The 18,659-nt window shown below is 37.7% G+C and overlaps 1 protein-coding gene across 13 annotated transcripts in view; it reads right to left on the reverse strand.

Annotated features, from left to right (window-relative positions):
* Positions 1-18,659, reverse strand: part of HS3ST5 (heparan sulfate-glucosamine 3-sulfotransferase 5) — a 185,746-nt gene that overhangs the window by 86,329 nt on the left and 80,758 nt on the right. For 9 of the 13 annotated variants that reach the window (XM_065056712.1, XM_021298187.2, XM_021298184.2 and 6 more), the window contains one exon: positions 2,980-3,187. The exons of 2 other annotated variants lie outside the window; for them this stretch is intronic. The gene's annotated coding sequence lies outside the window, so the exon portion shown is untranslated. Of the gene's footprint in view, positions 1-2,979; positions 3,188-7,665; positions 7,723-18,659 lie in introns of all 13 variants that reach the window. 2 more of the 13 variants (XM_065056710.1, XM_065056709.1) reach the window with 1 other exon arrangement.

The following is an 18,659-nucleotide window of genomic DNA, read 5'->3' on the forward strand; positions in this document are numbered from 1 at the left end:
CATGCCCAAGCCCTGTTTTGCTGCTATACACAGATGTATGTAGCTTTAGGTTTGCTTGTGAGGCATGATGGTTAAAAGGAAGATGCACTTACTCTTGTGTGAAAGATGGTTCTCAGGAGAGCCAGCAAGTCAGACAAAGGTGATGACAAGGGCAGAGACATATCTTAAACACAACCCATTTTTTCTGGAACTTAAGGGACTTCACGCTGAGTTGCAGTCATGTTACTTTGGATTAGAATTCACAGCTCTGACCTACTTATGAAGTGGTGGATAGGTCACTTCTGTTTTTCCTCCTCACAAAATATATCTGACAGAAGACATCTCTTTTTTTTCCACACATTAAGTCAACCTCCCAAGGTACAGAAGGGCAGAATTCATTCTTCTCTATGTCAGAGGACTCTTCTCCCAACTTTCAGGAGGAAGTTATAACCTCCAGGACTTAGTCTGTATGCTATAGTCTTAGGGGAAAATCTCCAGGATCAGTTTTAAATCTGGGGTTATAACAAACATTCCCACTTCATAAGCCATCATACCTTTTTTGGCGTGTTTCATAATTAAATGCACAACATTTCTTTTGACTTAATAAAGTAGGTACTCAGTTTAGTATAACCATTATTTCTTCATTTACATCAGGATAATTTCTTACTTTTACTACATAAGCTACTGCAGGCCTCATGGATAACCTAGCTGCACTTGTGTTCTTGCAAAAGGTAAAAGTCATCTAGTAACAAAATTCATCATGGTAAATTTGGGCAAGTGAAATTCCACTGGATTTGCAGCCAGTCAGATAATTCAGATAATTCTTTTTGATTTGCACTGTTTAAATGAACATATCCATTACCTATCAAAGTAAGCTTGTTCTCCAATCTGTCAAATAGTGTTTGTAACATTTGTCACAACATAAACTACTAAATCTACAAACCGAAGAATAAAGCCCTTCTGACATAATTTTCCATTCGATTTTATATATAGGTATTAATGAATGTGTGCTTTAGTAGCAATAATGTAAGCAAAACCAAAGACATATAGGGTCTTCCAGCATTACCTGTCTTATTACATTGAGGTTCTGCCAACAATTGTACTGAGTTTGCAGAACCCACAATCCTACACATTATTTAACAGTGCACACACACACACATTACTCAAACGCCCTCAAGAAGTACAAACACGCAGGCAGTGCACAGAGGTGGAGTTCACAACACTTTTGACATTTGAGCTCTGCAACTGTGTAAGAAATTCACCCCTTAGTATACACACACGTATAAGAGATGTAATATTATAAAAAACAGTCTACACATTAAACCTACAATATACGGCCTATATTAATTTTACTTCTTTGGAAAATATTCAAGTATTACAGTGAGGGTGTCCCACAGATCTAACATAGCTCTCTTCCATATGGAAATCTTTGCAAAATCTTGCAACTCGTCTAACCTTCTGCTTTTAAATTGAATTTGTATTTTTACACCCTTGTTCTTGTTTCTACTGAACTCTATCATGAAAACGCGAAGTAAATTCAATAGAAATTGGATGAAACAAGACTGTATTGTTACTTCTTTTTCTCCTCGTATCTGGAGTAGACATTTGGTGCCAACAGGGAAACAATTCTTTTTGATGAGGGGTGGTGTTTCTGTCTTTTATTTAATTTATACAGGGAGTAGGCATTTAAAATGCAAACAGAAATGCTAGCTGGAATAACAGACAGAAAGAGATTGATTAGAAAGCTATTATTCAGATGATATCACTTTAATCCCTCCACAAAAATGGAAAAGCAGAACTCAGTTAGTGTAGTTCTAATTGCATGAAGTTTGAGCTCCATCTGCTTTAGCCAATAGGTTTCCTGAAACCGTTTTAATAGGCTGTGGAGATATTTAATAAGAAAAATAGTGTTTATAAAATTAAATATTTTTTTTAAATGGCCAAATAAAATAAGTTTGACAGAATAAAACTGAAAATAATTTTGCCCCCTCTACCTGAAACCCAGATAGAGCAATAATCCTGAAGAATATTCTGCAAAAGATGAAAACAGATGGCATAGAATAAAATCAAGGTTACATGACTGTTCACTTTTCTTCTCTACTGCATGTTGCATTATCTATATAATTATGAACATATTTTTTATAATGTTATGATTTGTGCTGTAAATCCTGATGTATCTTTATGATCTTGCTACTTCCCTTGTCAGTTATGTGTCTGAGATATGACTTGATATGCACATATGCCCACACACATGCCACCACCTTTCTGAGCATGTATCGTTTTGCAGAATGGTTTCTCCTACATTTTATGATCATACCACAGAAGAATGATGTCAGTCAATTGTCCTGATCAAGGCTGATTTCCTAAGGTGGTAGTGACAGACTAATATCCATAGATTATATAATATTTTAACCAAAATCAAGGGAAGGAAAAAGCATTTTTTTTTTAAATCTCACAGCTTCCAGGTAGTGAATAGCTGCCATTAGGAAGAAATATTTTCTTCCAACATGTTCTGTATGTCTTTGACATTCCTCTGAATCCCACATGTCATCTAGAACAACTAAGCACACAGGTAGACAAACATCTACTCCTTCATCCCTACTGACTGTAAATGAGGACCATCTTGTGAACAGAGGTAAGTAGAATACTCTTATTGTCCCATTTTTACAAGTTATAAAGCAGATGAGTGTGATTGCAATGCACTAAACTCAAATTTAGAAAAAATGTCACCCAAATGGCTAATGGCAATCAAACTCGGAGTGTGACTAGAGATTGCTCTCGTCGGCCAGCAAGTCATTTAGAGGGCTTAAAGTTGCACAAGCTCACTAAGTGCATTTATTCTGTGGCACTTAAAAGCATGAGCTCAACTACGCATGTGATGTCAATCACCATTTTATTCATCTGTAGCTACATTTAAGCAATAAATTGAAATATAGTCTGCACCACAAATGGTTAAATAAAACAGTCCTGAAACTTCAGGCTTTTAAGGAATTCACTAACCTTTCTATCCTTATGCACATCCAGAAAGTCCAGCACATCTACTTTTGATGAAGAATATTCAGGAAGAATTTAAGTCATCTCTTCCAGTGTTCAGTCTCAAGAAGACTTTAGTGGTTACTGAAAAGACCAGCCAAGGGATAAACCAACTCCAGGTATGCAGATGGAAAGATGAGACATGGCTGCTGAAATGGTGCACAAGTCGCTGAGCCTGTACAAAAAGAAAATACACTTGCTTCATATTTGGAAAAAAAAAAAAAAAAGCCCAAAAACCCCCATAAAAAAACCTCTCGGTTTCCCTCTGTAAGACTGAAGTGAAGTTTTGTACAGTAGGGCCTCAGAGGCAGTACTTGTCAGCTCAAGTTTTTGGAAGTACTGTTTCAGGATCTTGTAAACATTGTCAGATTGGAATCTGGAGCACAGGTTAGGGAGGAAGGGGAAGGGGAGGGAATATTACAGCAAATGTGTTTCACGGTAGAAGCTCCAAACAAAATAAGCATTCGTAATAACATAAAATTGTTAATTACACATATTTTAAATGGGCTACAGGAAAAAAATCTTAGATCTTTACTGGCAAGACGTGATATATTGTGTGTGTTGTTGCTACTCTAATGCCTTTTCCCCTCGACATTGACTAGAAAGGTATTTTAAAATCACTATGGAAATCACTGGAAAAATACTTTTATACTAAGAAAAATGTCACACTCATCTGGAGAAAATGTTAATAGTATTTACTGAGAATTTTTTTACTGTTCTTGTCTTTTTTTCCCCATTTTTTTGGTTTTGTTTTGGTTTTGTGTTTTTTGTGTGTGTTTTTTTTTTTTTTTTTTTTTTTTAAATAATCTATCTATACCTCCATACTGAAGAAATGGGACACAGACACACACATGAATATGGTATTTAATTACAAAGCCTGTACTGCAATTTCTAGCTTTAGGCATGAACATATCTACTTTCCCTCAAAGTAAATCAAGCCTCAAGTAATTTGAAATACTGTTAAGCCCTCAAAATCATCAATGCCAACGCAACCTGCCAAAAGACATTAACTCTGTAATTATTCCACTAGGCAGGAAAAAAATACTTCTGAGTGGAGAAGCAGAATTAAATCAAAAGGTTTCTACAGAAATATTGCAAAGAATGACCAGTTTGAGCACCTTAGAATACAGGTGGACTCTAACAAGTGCAGATGCCTTTGTAAACTTAAAACTAAATTTTGTTGTTGTATGTTTGATGCATCAGTTAAAGAACGTAGAAATGTACAATGCAGAAACTGCAGAATCTGGTGTAAGTCTAGGAAAATAACAGCCATCCTTTCTTTGCAATGAAGTGTTTATTTCACTACAGAATTTCCATCTACATTACATAAACTACTTACTTGGCTAAGGAGCAGTTTAATTCTGACTGCTGTTGCCTGTATGATACATGATTTATAATGCTGAATTATTTGTTTTTCCATCAGAAACATTTATTTGTTAATAATTTATCAGATAAATGGCTTCTGATTGAGCAATTTAAAAAGGTAGGCAAATCAACGGCAAAAGACAGCAAGCAGCATATTATAACGATACAATAATTGGAGCTCATATATTAGACCAAACTGATAGCATCCCAAAAGCCCTTTCGATAGCTCAGTGTCACAGAGTTCAGCTGAAATAACTAATAAAGCATCTCAACTACTGCTCTGTATAATCATGCCAGTATCATGAACAGTATCTTTGAAAACTAACAAGTTGGCTCCAGAAAATAAACAAATCCTACAAAACTTCTCTGCAAGTATACAGGCTCCGAGAAATGAGATTAACAGACACATGAAGACAGATGAACTCTTCTCTCAGATGTGTGAAAGGGACTTTGGAAATCAGAAGGGTCAGATTCCTTTGATGTCAGTGATACTTAGAGATTGTAGCTATAGATCCAAACAGTGTTTGCCGTCACTCCTATGTGCGACACACACAGTGAGGGAAGCAAATGTGACAAACTCCTTAACAAGGAGTTGTCAAGGGCTCTTTATGTATGACAAAGAAGTCATGCTCTGAGTTACAAGATTTTCAGTTAAGTTGATTACAAGGAAAATAAAATGCATTATAAGGGCTGTACTTTGACAATTTTAACTACCTTTGAGGTTTTAGAGAAAAGGAGGGAGATTGAAAACACTTTTGGAGGAAAGCTGCATACATACATTTTCCCTCTTGTATTATATTAATTAAATAACTTAAAATTTTCCAGGACAGTACTCAAGATCCGTAAGAATACCGTTGTTGAAAGTCCTATCATTTTATAGGCATTCTGTAATGGCAGAATGGACTGGTTTCCCATCAGGCTTAAGGAAGCAAGTCAATAATATGTTGACAGCATGTAGACTTATTTATAAAATGAATACTGTTCAGTTTAAATGAACACACATATTCTGCCAAGAATAGATTGTTTTCAAACTTAGTAATAGATAGGATTTATCTTCTGCTATTTGATGAAATCTCATATTGATTATAAACACTATGTGTCAGGAATGACAGATGTACCAATAACAGCCACAATTCAAAAAAGAATATATGCAAATATCAATATATGTAATTATACCTAATGATCACAAATGTCATCAATTTATTTATTGTAAACAGTTTAAAAGAATACATATGAAGTGAAAAATCCAGTTAAGTGGGGTGACTATTTTTTCTTATTTGATTTCTAATTTAACTCTTTGTACTAATGACAATACATAGTTTTGTTTAGTGACTGTCCACTTTCTATACGCTTTTACCCACTCTACCTAAGTCTAGATTCTTTGGTCAATGTGTCCTTTCAGACTTCAGGCCTAGGATCCATAGGGATCTCCATGCTCCTCAAGTGGGCAAAAGGACTTGGTAGACCAAACCACTTTTAGTTATTTCCCAGAGTAGGATTCCTTTCGACAGAGTGATTGTTTTTCTTGTAAGTGTGCTAATGTTAGTGTCAACACTATTAACCAGTAAGTTGTGTTGCTTTGCAAAAGAACCTTCTAGCTGCTTGCTTTATAAGCTAAATAGACTCAGATGTATTCAGGGGCTTTATCAATAGAGAAGAACTAAACTTTTTAAGGATCCAAGCAGTTCCTGCATGCAAAGCCTTAGCTACTGTTTTGGTCCATGAATTGCTGCTGGGTCCTGGTCCTCTGACTGTTCCCATTTGCCTCATATTGCTTTGCTCCTAGGCTTCCTTTTGAAATGGGCCAGTGGGTTCCCCCACAAGTCCTGGGCATCACCCTGGCCACAGTTCGCATGGACATCACTCCCTGTATGCAGCAGGCATTAGACCTTGTCAGGCTTGTCACCTTCTGTCCTATACAGCTGTTTGAGTATAACCTGGCCAGCTGTGATCCTCACATACTCCTACATGCCCTTATGATGCATCTCCTGCCTTTCCTTCATTCACTTAGTAGAGCGACAGAAGAAGGACTAAACAAGAGAGTAACCAATTGATGTAGATGTATTATTCCACTCCATTAAGAGAGCAAACCCCTTACTCAGCCACTTGATGACTTAAAAGCATCTCAAAAGCTCATTGAATCAAAAGCAAAGGATATTGTCTCTCATTAGAAAGTATTCAAGAGAAGTCACCTGCACTGCAAAAAGGTCTGCACAATTCCAGGCTGAGCTGTTCCCACTCCTACCAAGGGCAGCTGGATGCTGTGTAGCTGTGTGGCTGTACCAGCACCCAGTATTATGGACATCAGTTGTTAAAAAATCATAGGTCAAGGCACAGCAAAAAGTAAGATCTGCTGAAGGTTACATTAGCTTGTTTATTTTTAATAAATTGAGTTGGTTTGCTGGTTTCCTCCTCTGAGTCTGCTAGATGCATTTTTTGTGTGTGTTTCGAGTGCAAGAAAACACTCTGCAAGAAATCTTATAAAAACAGATTAAAAGACAAGAGTCTCCTGATTCTGGAAAAGCAGAATTTTAAAAGAAATTTCCTTTTTTTTTTTTTTTTTTTTTTTTTCCAGAAAATAGCAAGCAACTGAACATTTGTATATTTTAGGAAGAGACCTCCTCTTTCTTCACGCTTGAAAGTTAATCTCCTTCAAACAATACACAAAAGCTGGTCATGTGCACACACCTAGTCTGTTGAAATGCAAAATAAATTAGATTAAACCATGAGAGCTGAATCACACTTACTTTTTCAACAGGGTGAGACAGAAGACACTAATTCTCCAGGGTAGATGTTTTTGCTCTTTACTTCTCACTGGGATCTCGCGCATTAGTAACTACCAGGGGTAAGCCTAAACACGACAGCTCATTCAGACTGAGGCCTAATGAACAATACTTTGTTGTTCGGTTTTAGGGCTATTTTGAGCCCGCATCCAGATACTATAATTTAATAATATAATAGCCAATGTGCAACCTTCTAAAGCATTTAATGTCTCAGTATTTTAACTGAAATCTATATAAAAGTTAACGTGAATAAGAAGCAGCCAACTGGCTACATTTTCTTCCAGACACTGCAGTGAAAACAGCACAGAAAGCAGCTATAGGTGCTTCCATGACAGTGAAGAGGCTGTCCTGGCAGTAAGTGTCATGGATGCTCTGGCAGGTTCAAATCACAGTCAGAGCTGGTCCCTACAAAAACATTTACTGTGCTATGAATATCATGAAAAGACATATAGAGCGATATAATTTTGTGATTGGGGACAAAGAAGAAAACAAAACAAAATAATACCTGAAATACCTGGCATTCTTGCTTAGACAACTCCTCACCTCCTGGCTTCTCTCTGCCCTGTGAAAATATGTTTCAGAATGACTCAAATTTTCTGAGCCCATGGCATCTGTCCAATGCTGGAAATCAGACTTCCCCAACTTCTAAGAAGTCAAACCTTCTAGTATTTGTATCTCTGGGGTAAACTTTTCTGACAGATTGCCTGTGCTGGTTTGACTGAAAATGGGTTAATTTTCTTCATGCAGTTAGAAACGTTTCTTTGTCATAGCTCTGTCATTTTTTGGACTTTGAGAACAAGAAGATAGCACCCTGGGACAGAGTTAATGTTTTTAACAGCTCTGGTCTGAGCGCCAAGGAAACTCTGAGAGCTTTGTCCACAGGTGGGAGGCATAGATAGGGCAGACCTTGACGGACATTCAGACTGATCAATAAAAATATTCCATCCCATTAGAGTCATGCTTCATATTTAAGGAGAATCGGGATCTTCTGCTCTCTCTCTCTCGCTTCTTCACCTTCATTGCTCTTTTTGTCGGAGCTGGGGGAGTTCTGTTTGGGATGTTTAATTTGGTCTTTTTGCCATCCTGCCATTTTACAGGGGCTTCTGGGCCTTTCTGCCTCTTTTTTTGTTTTGTTTTGTTTCCTCCTTTCTCTCTCTGGGATCAGCTGTTTGGGACCAGGTGTGGCTTCCCGGCTGCTTGGTGTGGATGGAGTTAATGAGGAATTGCACTGAATATCTTTTATTTTATAGTCTATTTATATTTTATATATATACTTACGAGTAGCGTATTAATATTTTGTTATTTTATTAAACTGTGTTTATCTCATTTCAAGTTTCTTCCTTCCCTTTAAATTCTCTCCCCTATTGGGGAGAGAGGGGGAGTAAGTGAGCAGCTATCATGGTTGTATTGCTAGTTCGAGTTAAACCATGACATTGCCTTAAGGCAGTAGCATTGGGAAGCCCTCCAGCACAGACCTGCAGAGCTACCACATGTAGTCCAGGAATTTTTAATGAAATCTGGAAGGAATTTCCATAGATTGCTTCTTCCACCTGCCACATATGTATGAAGTGCAATTACACTCAGGGAAATAACCCTCCATTCTCGTAAATTTTGACCTGCCACACATTACCCATTCAACTGTTATTCAAATGTTTTAGAGATGTGTGAAGGCAAGGCATGTCATCATGGCCACCATACCGCTGTAGTCATCACCAGATTTCAGTTTCAAGTTAAATTTTGTTTGCACAGTGGAATGCATTGTAAGAAGCTTGGATTAGACTAGGTGATCTCCAGAAGTCACTTCCAACCCTAACCATTCTGTGATTCTGTGAAGCTCAATAATTTGCCACCAAAAATCTGAATACTAGCAACCTTCATTTTCAAAAAGACACATTTTTCCTTTTGAACTCGAATTTGAGTGTGATAAAACATGGCTTGGACTATTTGCATCAATGTGTAATAAAGTTTGGTAAACACACTGTGCTAGTGTGTCCACATTTCAAAATAAGCACAAACCTCTTGTTTCTCCTGTTTAACTGTCAGGCAAAAAGTGACATCAGTATTCCATTTTGACTAATGTGCTACTATAGTGTCAACCTTGTGCAATGTGTTTAGACTGAGAAAGTTACCACAAGTCAAAAAAATTCTCAGACTAAATTACAATAAAAAAGGTGTGAAATGTGCAATAAATCTCATGAGGCAGTAGTCTGAAATAACAAGATTCTATTACATTAAATGTTTAATGAGAAATAAAAGAATAAAATAATAATGAACAAACTTTCTCAAAGTACCCTTCAACAGTGGTATGCACAAGTAAAACCTTGTTTATACCTAAGTACTGTTCAAAGGACCACAAAGGAGTATATATATATCTTTAATCCACCATATTCCATATTCCATATTCCACCATATATGCAATACACACATATCACATAACATTTATGTAGGTTCTAGTTCACCAGCTCTGCATTGGTTTTTCAATACAAATTTCTACCTGGGACAACACTAGCTGCTCATCTAACTTAAATTTAGCATATTAGCACAACTGTACAGCCAGTTGCAGCAGATGAAGCTCCAGCACACGATCTACAGAAATGGGTCAGCTTTATGAGGAAATCAATAGTTCTTGGATTAAATAAATATTCATCTTCCTCTTGGGAGGACACCCCCCTGCAGACGTAAGACCAATATGAATTTTCTTAGCAGAAAACCTGTTTTCTACAACAGTCAGAAAAAGGAACAGTCAGTGGCTCAGCACCAATGCCTGTGTGCAGAGAAATGCATTTCTATCACACTAACATGAAAGACAGCGCAAAAGAGTACAAGGAGTGGATGGAGCTGTGACACCATGGATGTCACAGCCTTGGCAGCAGGGGTAAACCATGCTCACTGGGAAGGGAAGACTGCAACACATGCTGACCCTTGGCAGCTCTGTGTGACAGTGAGAAGACATGGAGGGCCAGTGGGACTCGCGTATGCTCACCAGCACACTACAAACTGACAGCCCTGCCCAAAGATTTCACGAATGCCGTTAAGGTACCTATATTTAAAATGAGACATTTTTGTAAAGATATTTCTCATAATATATGCATTTCTATGCTCACATGTATTTAAACAGAAATATTCATAGCATTAATTATTTTTGAGCAAATGGAAGAAGGTAAAATCAACATATACGATAAGTGCTATGGAAGCTTTTCCCTTCAAAACCTAAATACAGAGTTGCTTACTACATCTTACCATGTCGTGCCTTATGCAATCTCTAAGTGGGAGAGACCAGCTGAAGGAAAGCCATATGAGATTCTTTGCTCCTGTATCATGGATACTCTGTTTTTCCTAATCCATAAACTCAAGTTCACAGGGAAACTTTTCTTTATTTTAGAGTTAGGCAGTGTGAAGGTAGCTGTATGTTTGGTTCTGTGTCCTGTCCTCTTAACTGCAGATTCCAAATATTCTAGTTACCTGGATTTTTTAAAAAGAGGCAAGAAAAACCAACTGAAGACCCACTACTGCATCATATGATGTACAAGGAGAGGATGAGAGAACTTGGTTTATTCAGCCTTAAGATGGGAAGGCTAATGAGAGACCTTGCTGTGGTCTGCAGTCACGTAAGAGGAGGGTGTGGAGAAGATAGAACTAGACTTTCCTCAAATGTGCACAGTGGGAGGGCGAGAAGCACTGGTCACATCATGCTACACAGGAAATTCTAGCTGGCTAAAAAAGGAAAAAAAATCGCCACGAAGGCCGTCAGCAGGAGGAGGTTGCCCAGAGAGGCTGTGGAATCTCTTTCCTTGGAGGAATTAAGAATTCAACAGGATGAGGTTGAGCTACATGCTCTGTGGCTGTTCTGCTTTCAGTGGAAGCTAAGACAAGAGGCACCCCAAGGCCCCTCACCTCCCAGGTGACTCTGCTGAGCAGAAGTCCCAGTTCCTCTGACAGATTAAACACTGCTTGCATGCCTCCTTCCTACAAAATGCTGGGTATTGCTGGGAAGAAAGAGTTTCTCATCTTTCTGAGTGAAATCCACACAGCAGTACTCTGAATCCCAAACCAGATCATCTGCATGTGACCCAAAGAGTCGCAGTCCCATTACTTTTGCAGAGGAAGTGCCGCCTCAGGCAAACGTTACTTCACAGACCTGAGCTGACTTACAAAGATGCACAGACTGTAGGGAGCAGCAAATACATTCTCAATGCAAGTATCAGGATGAGTTATCTTTTCAGTATCTTTGCCCACTAAATTAAGTTTTTTTTCCCAACTGGGAATGAAGCACAGGCCAATCAGAAATTGAGTTAAATATCTCTCCTCGACCACATTCTCTCCCTAAACTGATAAGCATATAAATTAGATTAATTATTATTTTCCAGTTCTAATTTCTCTGACTGGGCAGCTTATTTGTTTCATCTGTATTTTCAGCAGTTTCACATTTTCTCAAGGTGAAGGGTTTTAGTATGTTTCCAGGCAGGCAGCGAAAACTGTAATCCTGCACTGAACCTCTGGGGATATGATTTACTGCCCCCTGCCCCCCACCAAAGGCAGCATCTTTTGATCTCAGCACCTTGCCCACCGGCCCCTCCTCTCTCCTGGCTGCTGCAGCAGCTGCTTGCAATGCCCACAGCTGGTGGGGGAAGAGGAGTTTTCCGTGGGCACACCAAGGGAGAGCTGCCAGGTGCATAAGGCAGCACTGTGGATATGGATGTGCCATGTGCCTGTCTGTACAGACCATAAAAACAGCCTATCACTACCCAGTCAGTTGTTTAAACAGTCTAAAGGGCCCCTTTTTCAGAAACCACTCTTGCGCTTTGAGCAAATACACTGTCAGCCATGAAGAATGCAAAAAAATTGCCTGTGCTAACAAAATTATCATGCCGTTTCCTGGTTTCTTTCATGAACATACACAGAAAGAATTGCTCTGCACCACATAACAGCCGCGTTTGAGACAGAGCAGCAGCCTTTATTTCCAATTTGCTTTTATGTCAGTTCCCATCCTGCCCAAATATTGCCAACCATTATCATATTAACACCAGATTTGAAAAGCCTTTTTCCTTTCCAGAGCAGAGGTATTCAGTCCAGTCTCAGATGACATGGTTGAAGTTTCAAAGTGTTCTCCTGTCATGTGTCAGATTAATTACCTCTGTTCTGATTAATTAAAACTAGAAATTTCTTTTACTCAACCATCTAAAATACCAAATTCCACTGATTTCCTGCTGAGATACACAGGCACAACAATTCCCACTGCAATCTTTCATTGCTCTTTACAGAGATACTGTGCCATATTCCATAATCCCACTAGAATTTTACTCATGTGGTTGTACTGACACTGGTAAAATTATTCTTGATTTACTTTGGCACAAAAGATATCAGCATCAAGCCTATTGGGACAAGATAGTTCCTCCCCATGGTCATATTTACTTTACTTAAGACTAAAAAAACCCAAAACACAAACAAACAAAAAAACCCAAACAACCAACCAAAAAAACTCGAAACCAACATAAAATGTTGCTCAGACAGCTGCAATATACCCTCTTTTCTCATGGAAAAGAAAAGAAAAGAAAAGGAAAGGAAAGGAAAGGAAAGGAAAGGAAAGGAAAGGAAAGGAAAGGAAAGGAAAGGAAAGGAAAGGAAAGGAAAGGAAAGGAAAGGAAAGGAAAGGAAAGGAAAGGAAAGGAAAGGAAAGGAAAGGAAAGGAAAGGAAAGAAAATAAAAGATCTGCTCTAAGGTGATCTGCTCCTCTTTGTGGCTACTTGCAAGAATGAGTATAGTATAAATCCACCAACATACAGAGTTAACTCTGATGTTTGGTTTCACGTGTCCATATGATCTTTTATATCCAATGCTGCTTAAGAACTAGACAGTTCTGGAGAAAAAAAAAAATAATTCTTAAAAAAAAAAAAAAGGTTGGAAGCTTTCATTTAAAATTGAGAAAGGAATTCAAATGAAAACACAGTCAGTTTAAGTTGTTTCCACTTCCTGTGTTATTTGTATGCACGTGTTTGCCCCCTCCGGTAAAAAACAACAGATCCTCTAGAACAGACCACCAAGAATAGCTGTCTTTGCCTTGTGGTGTTTCATCGGTTGAAACTGATTGGAAGGCTGGGGAAAACAATGGAAAAAGAGGCATATGATCAATGAAAATTGTCAAGGATAGGCGAGTGACAGAAGTTGCTTTCACTAAGAAAGGAAGAGGAATGCTTGAAAAGACTCTTCCACTCTATTTCTGTTAAACATATCAAGATCAGTACTATCTGAAAAACTTTTTTTTTCCATCTTTTTAGAAGTCTATTAGCATTACTGAGTAACTACATTACTTGTCATGAATATCAGTTTTGGCAATTAAGCATGCATCTTTAGGGGGCTCAGGCAGTGGGATGGCAAGAACAACGTAAGAGCTTGAAAAGAGCAGAAACTGTAAACATATTGAAATAATGCCACTTGTGATAATGTTTCAGCAGACTGTGTGGAAGAGTGGCAGAGCTTCTGGAGCTACAAAATGTTTTTTGTTTAACTGCAAAACTTGGAGAGAGAAGTCTTCTGTTTTCTTACAATTTCCCCCTAAGTTAATTTTGCATTACACTCCAGCTATGGATTACTGGCAGATTGGGCTGATCTGCCACAGTGTGTGACCCAAAAGGATCATTGATTCCCCAAATCCTAAGGCCCACTCTGCATACAGCAGCAGAGACCACAATAAATGTCAGAAGCAACTGGATGCCAGAAAATTGAAATAGCTGTGTAGGCCTACCAAAATGCTAACATCACCTCTGGTTCTTATGGTCCTTTTCACCCAGGCTGAAGTGGCATTACTGATGTTCAGCAAATCTTCCACTTGTACGTCTGGTTTTACTGAAGTGTCAAAGGAAAGGCTACAGGTAGATTTGAATTCATCACTGACCGGTCATAGAGATATTTGCAGCCATGTCCTCTAACCCTGCCCTGAGCGGGTACAGTCTCAGTGCAGGTAGAGACTGATGAATGTTTGAGAAAGGGCTTTAATCTACCAAGTTTGTTCCATTAAGAAAGACTACTTTCAGCAGGACACCAAAAGAACCATTCTTAAATCAACATCTGAGAAGATCCATGTCCAGAAAGTGCTTATTGCTTTTTCATACTCTTCCCTGGAGACCTGTGGGACAGATGGTTCAAGGGACCTAAACCTTATTTCTCCAGAACAGAAGGCTATTTCCTTGGGCTTGTTGCTGTCAGAGCGTGCATATAACCTCCACTCATGTTTTTCTAAAGTTCAGCTTGTCCACCAGGTACAAGCCCTGTGCTGACTCATATGGACAATGACGTTTCGCCATCAAATAAACTTAAAATTAGAGATGGTCAAAAAAGGAAAAAAACTTAGGAGAAACATTTCCCTGTACTTTTTTGGGGATTCAAATTTTAAACTTTTCAAACTAGCTTTGCTGAAAGGCAAAAGAGTAATCTTATTTGGAAAGATATTTATGCGAATGAATTATACCTGTCAAATGAGAACTTGCATAGACAAACTTTCAGGTTCTAGAACTCAGGTGCAACAGTTGCAGTCATTTAATTCTATAGACATGTTTCTGATCAAACACATTAATTTTAAAATGTGCAAAATGGACAGAGGTGCTGCAGTTCACACTACGATTAGCAATGCTGTTCAGCATTGCTAATTAGGAAAACCCAGCAGAACAACTGGGTACTTTACAACACTATTGAAAATCTGAAAAACAACAAATTCCAAACACTCCAAACAGAAATCCTTAAGAAGTCCCAGTGCAACAAATCTGTTCTGTATGAAAGCTTTACAGCTCTTGTTCAAAGCCCCAACAACTGCAAATATCATCACTACATATAGACTCTGAGCTGATGTAATCTGCCATAGCTCCGTGGAAGTCAATGATGATACATTGATTTCCGCTAATGAGGGTCTGACCTAAAAAATGTTGCATTAATTTACCAAGGAAATGCTTTTTTTCCTCCCCACTTTCAAACTTTATTTAGCTTTACTCCAGGGGAGCAGAAGTGCTGAATTAGCCTGTAAGTACATTTAGCACCTACACCCTGAGCCAGGCAGAGCACAAGTGCATGGAGGGCACAAGAAATTCACCACTGTGCTTCTTCTTATTATAGGTTGAGTTAATCACTGTCATAGAGATGAAGAAAGAGCAACACAGAAGGTGTTCTGAAAAAGTTTTCAATTGCCTAGAAAACTCATGGCAGTAATTGAGAACCAAGTTTGGTAGTTTCATGACTCCAGATACAAGTAAAGTTATTAGCATTTAGGAAGAAAGAATAGTAGAAAAGAGTTTACTTTGCTCATTCCTCAGAAAGGTTTTCCAGAAGAAAACTTCAGAGAAACAACCTGGATTGGAATAATAAAAAGAATTTGAAATCTGTCCTGCTGTTTTAGCAGTGGTTTTTACTCCTATCAAAGTACTATGTTTTTTCTTACACTGTAAGAATGGAATATAACTTTTCTTAAGAAGAGTGACGAGTGACCCAGTTTTTGAGGTAGTATTCATACCGTTATCCTCTGGGTTTTATGATTAAAAGATTATCCTGACATTAGGAAAGAAGCTTTTCTGTATTTTTCCCCAGTTAAATTTTGAACTCTATGCTCATAGGAAAAACTAAGCTGATAAGAGAGAAGAAAAAAGGTTTCAATCAAGAGTTCCATTTAAAACCACCCTTTTAAAGATAAAAATTTCTGAAATTTCCTTTTGGTTTCCATTTCCCAAACACTGCACTTGTTGGATGACTTATTTGACATTATCTCTCTATCTAGGACTCAAAAGTTACACACAGTGAGGCTCCTTCGGTTGCAGCAATTTTAAGTAGGACACTTATTCTCCCCACTGAAGAGAGCAAAGCCCCAGGTACCCCGTGTATTTGCTTGCCACTTGTCAGATTGATTCACTTCGCTTTAGAATGACGTCTGGGAGTCACGGCTATGACGCTATTTAAGGGATGAATTTTATTATGTTCCTCTCTTTGATCACACTCTTGCACTTTGATAGAACTAGAACCCACGTCATGGTCAGGTCAAAGAGTATTTTTCATTTAAAAAATCATTTCACCAATGTCACAGGTGCAAAATTTTTATTACCAAAGAAAGCAACAAATGAAAGTAACTTATGCAAGAAAAACTAATTTCCCTGGCCAGGCAACAGTTAAAAATACACACATACTCAATTTGCTCATATGCTTTTCTTTCTTGATCTATAAAACAAAGGTTCTTGTTTGAATTTGTCAGAGATCAAAATCTAGCTGGGGGTGAGATTTGAATAAGGTGTTGGTTGCCAGGCCAGATAAACAAATTCAGCTTCATTTCAGCATGTCAAAGGTTCTAGCTGTTTGCTAATTTAATACCTTCTGTACATGGATGACACATTTCAAAGCCATTTTTTTTTTATTCCTATTAGGTGCCTAAATCTTTCACTGTGGTCATCATGTGGACTCCAGAGGGCTCATTGTGGTGGTTACAACCTACAGAGGTTGATCTGAAATATACCACTAACAGTCTGATTTAAGGCCAGAAAGAAACTCGTACCCTTCACTTTCCTATGAGAGGAACTCAGACATGTAATATTATTATAATATTTTTCTAGTTTTGAAATGTAAAAAGCCGACCATATAATCATCATTTTCTTTTCTACATAATTATAGTCATTTTGTAACATATCCAGAATGTAAAAACAAAAGAAATGTAATTGTAGTTTCCACAACAGCTAGTAAAAATACTGTTTTAGACTCAAACCCAAAAACCCCCTGTCATTCCTCATGCTAGTGATGCTAGTGGTGCCTGGAACAGCAGAAAAGAATCCTAACACATTGTTATTTTATCAAGTGTATTGATTAAACAGATGACTGAAGCTAGACATTTCAAAGTTCACATAGAGGAACATCCCAAGTGATATAAGAAGGATTTTACATATCGTCAGTGGAACAAAGGAGCACAGAGCATTTGCACAAAGTAGTTTTGATATCAATAGGCTGAATTGTCACAGCTATGAATCATCATAAAAAAGTGTCTGTAACAAGTAATACAAGACTTTGTAAGATGTTCTTTAGTGAATCATAGGTTTAAAAAAAAACCAAACCATAACAACTAAAGCCCAAACTATTTCACTTGTTTTACCTGTTTTTTCCTCTGTCAGAATAATATTGCACAACACAGAAAACTCATTTTTATATTTTAGAGTCCTATTGTACACATTCTCAAAAGAACAATTGTTCTCTTTTCCTTTAAGATTGCTATGAGTCTTTGAGAAAATATTAAGAATTAAAAAAACCCAGCATTTCTTTCAATAGTGTTGCTCAATTGATTTGAAGATTAGCATTCACCGAACTGTTTATTTATTCATTTATTTATTTATTTATTTATTTATTTATTTTGTGACAGTTCTATCACTCACATTTTATCTACCTTTTTGTTATATTCAGTGAACATGTTTTTATAACTTCAGAAGGCAGATAAATACTAGGGAAACAGTATTCTAGTTATTTCAGCTTTTCTCATCAGGAAGGAAACTGACGCTTTTGTGTGCAATAGGTAGGCTTACCGCGGTGTGAAATGCAAAGTACAGACAAATCACATATAGTCTCTGCTGTGTACTGATATGCAGTCTTTGTCCACCACTCAAGCTGCAGCAAGCAGGGAACTGTTTTATACTTATATTTTCAAAAAGGAGGCGGTGCAAAAGAGAGCTGCATGGCAGCACACACATACAGTTCTTGGACCAGGGGAGCCCGACTGATCTAGCAGGTGCATCTCTAATTGCATGCAGGGCTCCAAGGATTTCTTCCCCATTGTCCCAAGGGAAACCTCAGTTCCAAGACCAGATGCTAGAAACACACAGATCTGCAAGTTTGGTTTGTCTAATATGACACTTGCATACAAGACACAACTGAATGATGAAACTAAGTAATGAAAAAATTTCTGTTATTGAATTTTTCTTCTTTTAATAAACTAGGATCTATTTTCTCATAAAAAGTGCAGAAGCTTTGCAGCAGTAAATAATATATATGCCATAATGTATCTCTTATTCATGCATCTGTTGGGAGTTTTTGCATGATCTGGTTTAGCTCTACAAAACAAACATTTAAACAGTGAATGCAGACTTCATGAAACCAGTTGGCAGATAGCTACTTCTTCTTTTACGTGTTCTGAACCACTCTATCAAAAATTCACAGAAAGGAATCCATAACTTGATGGTTTTTAAAGACAGAGGTTAACATTATAGGTTTCCCATGCAATCTGAAAACACATTAAAATGAATTCTTCAAGGATTTTCCATGGACCTTGGAATATGATAAGTATAAAACCACAAAATCTGTGATGACAGTTAATCATCTAAAACAGGGGAGTCAATTTTCTAAACAAGGTGCCTCCCTGAACTTAACTGCTTCATCAAACTTTAAGCTTAGAGCACTAAAGACTAATTTAAAAAATTATCTCAGTGAAAGCTGATTTTGATGAGAATGATACATCTTTAAGGTCCCTCATGCCTTCTTATGCAATACTTG

This window comes from Columba livia, chromosome 3 (genome assembly GCF_036013475.1).
Source record: "Columba livia isolate bColLiv1 breed racing homer chromosome 3, bColLiv1.pat.W.v2, whole genome shotgun sequence".
In the NCBI taxonomy this organism is placed as follows: Eukaryota; Metazoa; Chordata; class Aves; order Columbiformes; family Columbidae; genus Columba; species Columba livia.